The following is an 8,723-nucleotide window of genomic DNA, read 5'->3' as shown; positions in this document are numbered from 1 at the left end:
TTAACGATTACTTATTTATTTCAGCCCTTTGTATTCAGCATGTCTCTATCGAAATAAACCTACGTTTCTATGAAAGTTGAAGCTTTTGTTTTTTGGTGGCCCACATAAACTTAAAACTTGTTTATTTGGCCCGTGTTAGCCTTTGATATGCTTGATGTAGGGGGCTCCTCAGAGACTCTGGGCACTGTCTAGGAGCTGGCCAAGGAGGGTTCTGGCCTCCAGGACCAGATGAGCTGGACAGGGCTGTAGAATAAAGCACAGCATGAAAACCTGAGCTTCTGGTAGTACAGAGCATGTGCTGCTCAAGGGAGCTGGAGCCATAATGCAGAGATGGCAAGACTCTGAATATATATATATATATATTTTTTTTTTTTAAAGAGATGGTGTCCACTCTGTCCCCACCCGCTCAGAAAAGGTCATCAAGATGAGAAACCTGCACAAAAAATACCTGATGACTGGGCAAGCTCTCTGACCTGGGGACGGAGATATCAGATCAGAAGTTCATGATGATGGCAGCTGAAAGGCCAGCCCACCCAGGGAGATGAGAGATGGACCAGGATCCCAGTGCCCACAGCTGCAACCCCATGTCCGGCAGTCCCCTCCTGCATTGCTGAGACCTGCACATTGAGATGCTGCTGCCCTGCCTCCAGGAGCAATGGTGGGACCGGGTACTCACGGGGGACCAGCAGAGGTGGATCTGGCCCCAGGGTACCAGACAGGCTGGAGCAGATGCACCATTGACTCACTTGGGCCCATCAATCTCTCCAGGCCTTCCCATGCATTGCTCTCAAAAGAGAAAATTTTCCCCAACCCCCAGAGCCAGTGTGAGAACTTACAATAAATTTAGAATGAGGCAATGTAAGGACGGAAAAGCCCTCAGAGATCTCTGGGTACAGGGTTCGAAAATTTTATTCTCCACCAGGATCACCTGGGGTGGAATGCAGAGTCCCAGGCCCCCTCCGAGGTTCTGAGTCCGCAGGTGGGTGGTGAGCTGGGGCCTGGTGCAGCCCTCTTCCCAGCTCCTTATTCAGTGGCTCCACTTGACTAGTGAAGTTAGCCATAGTGAGAGTATTTATTTACATCCTGGAAATTGGGCAAACACTACAAAGCAGGGCATTTTGTTTTGTTTTACTTTGTTTTGAAATACCAGTCATGGACCATTTAGCAGCACAGTGTGGAGCAATGGGCCTCTATTTTCAAGCATCCCAAGCTGTTGAGATGCAGGCCCGTTTTGAGAAAGGAACAATGATCCAGTGATGAGGCTCTAACCCCAAACCCTCATGTACAAGTAGAGAAACGGAGGCCCACTGAGAGGAAGAATCTTAGTCACTGTCATCCTAATAAGCTCCTGGTGGGGTCATAGCTGCTTTGTTCAAGGCGGTAGGGACTGGGGCAGCCCCGCCTGTTTTCCGGACCCTCTCCGGAGTCCTCTCCACCACAAAGCTGCATCCTCTCCACCACTCACTGGCTGTGGCTTATTGGCTAAGTAAGAGAAGAGCTGGAAGGTCCTGCCCATTGTGGGCCAATCAGATCACCTCTCATCCGCATTTGGAATTGAAATAAGCTAGACCGGAGGTTAGCAGCGGCCAGATCACCTGACTGTGGTGCCCTGGACAGCCAGCATGTGAATTCCAGATACTGAGGGCTCCAGGCCTGCCCTGCCCTAACCAAGCCCCAACTGTTCCACTCTTCATTGAATTCAGAGAGATTCCCAAACCCCAACAAATTCCCTGTCTTACTTAAAGTAACAAGCTACTTCCCATTACAACCAAGACCACCTTCAGAAATGCAGTCACGGAGCAAGTTAGTAGAAATAAGAACTCAAGATTCCTGCACTGTTGTCTTGCCCCTACATCCAGCCCTCAGACAGGATGAAAAGGAGTGTGTGCACATACCCAGTTTCCCAGGGCAGTGGTTTTCCAAGAATGACCCTGGTCCAGCAGCACCAGCAACCTCTGGGATTGTTTAGGAAATGCAAATTCTCAGGCCTCCCCCAGAACTACTGAACCAAAAACTCTCCAGCTAGGGTCCAGCAAGCTGTGTTTTGTTTTGTTTTCATTTTTGTTTTAATCCTCACCCGAGGACATTTTTCCACTGATTTCTAGAGAGAGTGGGAGCAGCAGGGGGAGAGACAGAGAGAGAGACACATTGATTGGTTGCCTCCCATAGTGCCCCTACCAGGGCAGGGAATTGATCCTGCAACTGATGTACATGCTCAGGACTCTTCAGTACGCAAGCTGACGCTCTATCCACTGAGCCAAATCGGCTAGGGCCAGTGAGCTATGTTTTAACAAGCCTTCGGGGTGATTTGGCCGCCTGCTGAACTTTGAGGACCACCGCTCTGGTGGGAGGAGCCAGAGCTTCTGCCTCCCTAACAACTAATCAAAAGCCATCCGGGTGCCAGGCCAGCACCGGCTGTGTGGCCAGTCACACTCCTTCCTGGCCAGCCTGCTTAGCCCCACACTCCTGAGGAAACTGGGGAGTGTGAGCAGTGGCCATGCATCCTGAGCTAAGACAGAGCCCTCTATCCAAAGTCTGAGGGGCAACACCTTTCCAAACACACCCGGACAACCGCAGCAGACACCTGCCAGGGAAATGCTACTTCTGTCACCGTCCTGGTGTCTAACTGGGGGGGTGACTCAGTGGACATTCCCTGGCCACTTGGGTTCTGCTGGCCTGGAGATGGCTTTAGGTGTCCTGGGAGGAAGCCTGCCAAGGGCCTGGCTCTAGAAGCCACTTTGGCCTCTCCACAAAATGATAATAAAAATAACTATGCCGAAACCAGTTTGGCTCAGTGGATAGAGCGTCGGCCTGCGGACTGAAGGGTCCCAGGTTCGATTCCGGTGAAGGGCATGTACCTTGGTTGCGGGCACATCCCCAGTGGGAGTGTGCAGGAGGCAGCTGATCGATGTTTCTCTCTCATCGATGTTTCTAACTCTCTATCCCTCTCTCTTCCTCTCTGTAAAAAATCAATAAAACATATTTAAAAAAATAATAATAACTATGGCTACACTAACAGTATTGCCTTTTTCCTGTATACCAGCTCCATCATACTAAGCATGTTCTGTCCCTTCCTTGACTCCTCACGGCCCTACCCCCACTCCTGTCCCTGTATTCACCTAGCCTCCAGCTCTACCTCCGCCCCCGCCCCCCCATCCTATCTAAGCCAGTGCCTGGCCTCCTCTCAGCAGCAGGTGCACTTCCTCCCATCCCAGGGGAACCTCTGTATCTGTGTTCTTGTGCACCTGAGAAACTTCTGGGGCTACACTCAGACTCTGATCTTCCACTCATTGGCTGTGTGGTTGGCGAGCTACTTATCCTCTCTCAGCCCCCATTTCCTGACCTCTACCGCAGGGGTAGTGATAACTACAGGATTACATTGTGGCGAGGCATAAATGAGGTAAAGCATGGGAGTACCTCCTCCCGATAGCTCAGCACCAGAGAAGGCCCAGCAGGTCATGGGACTAGCACAGCACAGGGGCTAAGAAGCTGAGGCTTCTCTCTTACCTCTGTGACCCTAAGTGTCTTTCCTTCTCTGGATCGCAGGATCTATAGCACCTGAGATCGAGTCCAAGAGTCCTCTCGGATGTATCCAACAGAGGCTCTGAGCCTGTAAAGTGAGAACAGGGCTGCTCTTCAGACACAATGTGTATTCTGCACCATTTCGTACCCCAGGCAGGTCCCAGCAGGAAAAGAAGTCCGCTCGGGTAGGATTTGGAAGACAATTTAATGAAGGGCTATTGATGGGCAGTGTGAAGAGAATAAAAACTGGTTGGAGCTACCCAACAACAGACATCTTGGAAAGCTGTTACCACCTCTAAGTATGGAGGGGCATGGGGGAAATGGCTTGCTTGTGTTCCGATGGAACCATCGAAGGGCTAATCCCCAAACCACAGCATCAGAGCCCAGAAGAAATTCTCTGCTCCTCCCTCTGATCTCCAGCCCAAGCCTCCATCGGCAGAACCCGACCAGAGAGCCCAGGGGATGTGATTGGAGGCCCAGCTCCTGAGGGCACTGAGCAAAGCAGAGAAGTATGGAAAAGCTATGGAGAGGATGGCCAGTACAAATGAAAATCTGGAGAAAAGCCAAGACTGCAAACTCTAAATCCTCACAGCCTCCCTCTCATCTAAATCTCTCTAGAGATGCACTGAACCCTCCAGAAAGCCACTGAATTGCCATGATCCTTTCCCAGATTTACAACCTTTGGCTAAGGGCCTGCCAAAGACAAAGACAAGAGCTTTAGCTATGCTATCAAGCACACACAAGAGCTGCCACAGGAGCTTCCAGAAAAGTTTCACCAGGAGATGAAAATTCTGACAATTTCAATAATTGAAAAGCCTTAATGCTAATGCCCAGATACATTATTGAGGATGGATGGATAATTACCCAGAAAGGATTCTTCTAATACAAACCATGCCCAGCCTTGGACTTTGTAGGAAAGAAACAAAAATTGATCTACTTTAAATTCTCTGCAATTAATACCCACCTAATGTTTTATTTTTTTAATTTAATAAATCATTATTGTTCAGATTATTACAATTGTTTCTCCTTTTTCCTCCCATAGCTCCCCTCCACCTGGTTCCCACCCCACCCTCTGCCCTTACCTCCCCTCCACTGTCCTCATCCATAGGTGTATGATTTTTGTCCAGTCTCTTCCTGCACCCCCCCCATACCCCTTTCCCCCTGAGAATTATCAGTCCACTCCCTTTCTATGCCCCTGATTCTATTAAATTCACCAGTTTATTCTGTTCCTCAGGTTTTTAATTCACTTGATTTTTAGGTTCACTTGTTGATAGATATGTATTTGTTGTTCATAATTTTTATCTTTATTTTTTCTTCTTCCTCTTCTTAAAGAATACCTTTCAGCATTTCATATAATACTGGTTTGGTGGTGATGAACTCCTTTAGCTTTTTCTTATCCGTGAAGCTCTTTATCTGACCTTCCATTCTGAATGATAACTTTGCTGGGTAGAGTAATCTTGGTTGTAGGTTCTTGCTATTCATCACTTTGAATATTTCTTGCCACTCCCATCTGGCCTGCATAGTTTCTGTTGAGAAATCAGCTGATAATCGTATGGGTGCTCCCTTGTAGGTAATTAACTGTTTTTCTCTTGCTGCTTTTAATATTCTCTCTTTGTCTTTTGCTCTTGGCATTTTAATTATGATGTGTCTTGGTGTGGTCCTCTTTGGATTTCTTTTGCCTGGGGTTCTGTGCGCTTCCTGGACTTGTAAGTCTATTTCTTTCACCAGGTGGGGGAAGTTTTCAGTCATTATTTCTTCAAATAGGTTTTCAGTATCTTGCTCTCTCTCTTCTTCTGGCACCCCCATAATTCTGATGTTGGTATGCTTGAAGTTGTCCCAGAGGCTTCTTACACTATCTTCAACTTTTTGGATTCTTTTTTTCTTTTTGCTTTTCCAGTTGAGTGTTTTTTGCTTCTTTGTATTTCAAATCTTTGACTTGATTCTTGCATTCCTTTAGTCTGCTGTTGGGTCTCTGTATAATATTTTTTTATTTCAGTCAGTGTATGTTTAATTTCTAGTTGGTCCTTTTTCATATCTTCGAGGGTCTCTCTAAATTTATCGGCCTTTTCTAGGATATTCTTGAAAAGCCTTATAACTGTGGTTTTGAATTCTATATCCAGTCGTTTGTTTTCCTCCATTTCTTTTGTTTGTAATCTGTTTCTTTGTCTCCGCATTTTCGCTGCTTCCCTGAGTTGGTAGGGTAGCTTTGTGTGCTAGGTTTCCTATATGGCCCAGTGGGTCGGCCTCCCCAGTTAACCTGAGGTGGATGCTCTTGGTGCACCCCTTTGTGGACTGTGTGTACAGCCTTGTTGTAGTTAAGTCTTGATTGTTGTTGGTATCACTGGGAGGAATTGACCTCCAGGCCAGTTGGCTGTGAGGATCAGCTGTGTCTATGCTGGGAGAAGTTCGGTGCTGGAGACAGCCTTATAGGATCAGACTTGCAAAATTGCAAAAGCCTCTGTGCTCAGCTTGGATGGGGCAGAGTCTCAGGGTGGAGCAGACAGTCTTGGCTTCCCATCAGCCCTGCCCTTGCGCACACACCTCCAGACCTCTGCCTTCCACAGCTCCCCTGAGTTTCCGCCTGACAGTCCAGATTCCCCCTGTAAGAGCATGGGTCCCGAGGGACTCGCCGGAACTGGGGTTCAGTGCAGTCGGAACTGGGGTTCAGTGCAGTCAGGAGCTTCTAACTCCCTTCCGCTAGGGAAAGCCTGTGGCAACCTCCACATTCAGTCTTCTCTGCAAGCACTTGCATGCGCGCGCCTCCAGACCCCTGTCCGCCGCAGCTCCCCCGAGTCTCCAAGTCTCCATGTGCCTTTCTCTCTACCTGACAGTCCAGACTCCCCCTGTATGAGCCTGGGTCCACGGGGTTTCACCCGGAACTGGGGTTCAGTGCAGTCGGAACTGGGGTTCAGTGCAGTCAGGGGCTTCCTTCCTCCTCCCGCCAGAGAAAGTCAGCCAGGCACTCAGCCGCCCTTCCTCACTGCGCGCGTGTCTCCGTACCTCAGCACTTTGCTACTCCTCTGATTCTCCGTGAGCTTTTCTCTTTCCTTCTAGTTGTAGAATTTCCACTCAGCCAGCCTTCCTGTGGTTCTGGATGATGCCCATTCTGTCTTTTAGTTGTAGTTTTGAAATTTTTGTGCGAGGCAGCAGTTTAGGTGCTTACCTATGCTGCCATCTTGGTTTCTCCTCCCCACCTAAGGTTTTAAAAGTCTGGCCTCAGACACACTTACTCTTCATGGAGGGAAATTGTTCAGAACCCATCCATGCCCAAGACACATTAAGAAAACTGGGGGTAGAATGGATTTCAATCCAGACAACTAAGACCCTGTACGGAGTCAGAGCATTCCCAAATAAAGAAGGTGCTTCTTCAGAGCATAGTGACTTCATTGTTGCTGGGAGAAAATAATGAATGAAGACCAGCCCGTGCCTGGCACTGTGCACGTTACTTGGGATACAGCCATGATCAAGGTAGTCTCTGACCTTGGGATACTCACAGTCTCATAGTAGAGAAAGTTTTATTAGACCATTACCATGGTAGGAGATAATAAAAGAGGTTTGTTAAAATGTCTCACTATAATGGTGGATTTATACTTTATATATTTTGAGGCTATATTATCAGGTGCATACATATTTAGAATTCTTGCATTCTGCCAGCAAATTTTTATTGTTATAAGATAGCCTTCAATATCTCTCTGGTCCTCTTTGCCTTAAAGTCAATTTTATTCAAAATTAATTTAGCACTACCATTATTTTAGTTACCGTTTTTATGGTAAATTGTTCATTAGTTTACTTTTTCCCTTTGTATAGCCTTATGTTTCAGATGCCTCTTGTAAAGAGCCTATAATTAGGCTGGTGTGTAGGGATTTTTTTAATCTAGTCAGTGTAAATGGAGGTAAAGACTTTATGTGCTCTGCAAATGGTTATCTGTGAGAAGAGATTTCCAAGGAAAGAAAAGAAAGTCAAGGCTCTAAGGCAGGAGTGTGCCTGGTGTCTTTAAGCAGGAGCAAGGAGCCTAGAGAGGTGGAGGAGGAGATGAGGGAAGAAATAGAGAATAGCCCATGAGCACTGGAAAAGGGATGGGATTCTGGGCACAAATGGAAGAAATGGCTTTAGCTAGGACCCTGGAAGGCCCATCTCTGCTACTAGTGGAAGAAGCAAGCATACCTGGGATCAGATGCCAGCAGTGTACCTAGAAACAATTTGCATATATATAAGGAACTGATTAAATAAACTGACACATTTATTCAATGGAATGTGAAATGGGCATAAATTATGCAATAGAAGAACATGGAATGACATAGAAAAATGTATACTGAGAAAAGGCAGCTCCAAAATAGTTTTATGTTTTTATAAATATGTGCATAACATATAAAGGAAAGATCATACACCAAAATACAGCCAGACTGACTCCCATCCTGTGCACCAAAAGGTTGCCTGTTCGATCCGGGTCAGGGGACCTACAAAAGACAAGTTCTCTCTCTCTCTCTCTCTCTCTCTCTCTCTCTCTCTCTCTCTCTCTCTCTTTCTCCTCTCTCTAAGCATGTCTTTAGGTGAGGATTTAAAAATAATACTAATAAATTAAACCTTAATATTTAAAAAATATATTTTATTGGTGGATTTCTCTGGGTGATAAAATAACTAAAAAACACACTGCTCCCCTTGCTGGGGGTGCTTTCCTGTATTTTTTATATCAATTATTTTTATAATTAAAAAGTTATTTAATTTTTTAAATTAAAAAAATCTACCAGCTCTTTAACACTGAATTCTAGACTAACTTCTCCATAAAACTCCCTAATTTGTCTTCACCCACCCCCCCAACTCCAACTGGGAGATTTCTAAGCCTCCTCTGAGCTCAGACAGCATTTTGAAGTAATAAATCTTAGTGAGGAAAGACAGGCTCAGGAAGAAGAGCAGTTCTGTGTCTAAATGTGAGACCCCAGTTCATGCCCTTAGAGCATCCCCACTCCCACCATTTCTCCATCTCTGCCCCAGCCTTTGTCCTTTTGAGGAAAATCAAGAAAAGGCTGCCCTTTTCTTAGTCCCCAAGTGTCTCAGCCAAGGCCCCTTGGACAAGTGGAACTTTCCAGCCTACCTCCACACTAAGGACTACCATCTGCCCCAAGAATCCTAAGTGCCTTTGGTGGGACATTGGTTCACTTCTATGAAAGAAGCGTCATTATCCCAAATTTACAAGCCAGCAA

Source organism: Plecotus auritus (genome assembly GCF_963455305.1).
Source record: "Plecotus auritus genome assembly, chromosome: 9".
NCBI classification, from domain to species: Eukaryota; Metazoa; Chordata; class Mammalia; order Chiroptera; family Vespertilionidae; genus Plecotus; species Plecotus auritus.
Note: the sequence above shows the minus strand (reverse complement) of the source record.